Raw genomic sequence first — 1100 nt, 5'->3', positions numbered from 1 at the left:
CTCCTTTTCCGATTCACTCAAACAAACAAGATGGCTGCCGTTACGCCGCGGCTCTTCCTGCCGCCCAAATCCTCGGTTCAAATCGGCAGGATGTTTACGGTCAAAATGGTACCTGTGCGCCTGCGCAGCCAGCCTCGGACCCAGAAGGAGCGACGCAGGCGCAGCGACCATTTCCTTTTCCTAGGAACCCGCCCTACGGGTGAGCAGCCCCGGACTGAGCTAGCGCAAAGGTGATTCTCTTGCTAGAGGGTCTTCTAGTTTCGCGACACTGGCAAGTGGCTCACGCGCGGTGCTTGCCAGTGAAGCGCTAACTGGACTCAGCTTTATTCTTGGGCTTATTTTAAAGGGGGAAAAGAAAAGACAACTTCTCTCTGTGCAGTTTTATGTGCCCCTGACACATTCACTTTAATGAGTCTGCAGCAACTAAGGTAGCATAAAACCATTAAATATGGTATTTAAAATGTAGGGGTTCATTCATTCAGTCAACCTATATTTATAGACCGTCTTCTCTGAAATACATGCTAGGGTCTGGAATCTAATGAGTAGATAATGAGATAATATCTGCCTAAGTGCTGTGACCCAAAGTGCTTAAGAAAATACAATGGTCTTGCCCCCGCCTCCTGCCCAAGCTTCCTGGCCCCTCTCTTCCTCACTGTGCTCTAGTCACTGCGCCTTTTAAATTACCAAATACACCACGAATGCTCCTGCCTCACGATTTTTGCACTCGCTGGTCCCTGTGCTTAGAGCAGTTGCAATTCCATCCCTTCCCCTTTTGTCTAATTTCTTTTGCTTTTAACTTAAAAATGTTTTATTGGAGTATAGTTGATTTTCAATGTTGTTTTAGTCTCAGGCATACAGCAACGTGAATCAGTTATACAGACACACACACAGTCTATCCACTGTTTGATGATTTTCCTAAATAGCCATTACAGAATATTGAGTAGAGTACTCTTTGCAACCCCATGGACAGTAGCCTGCACCAGGCTCCTCCGGCCATGGGATTTTCTAGGCAAGAGTACTGGAGTGGGTTGCCATTTCCTTCTCCAGGGAATCTTCCCGACCCAGGGATCGAACCCAGGTCTCCCACATTGTAGACAGAC

Source organism: Cervus canadensis, chromosome 12 (genome assembly GCF_019320065.1).
Source record: "Cervus canadensis isolate Bull #8, Minnesota chromosome 12, ASM1932006v1, whole genome shotgun sequence".
NCBI classification, from domain to species: Eukaryota; Metazoa; Chordata; class Mammalia; order Artiodactyla; family Cervidae; genus Cervus; species Cervus canadensis.
Note: the sequence above shows the minus strand (reverse complement) of the source record.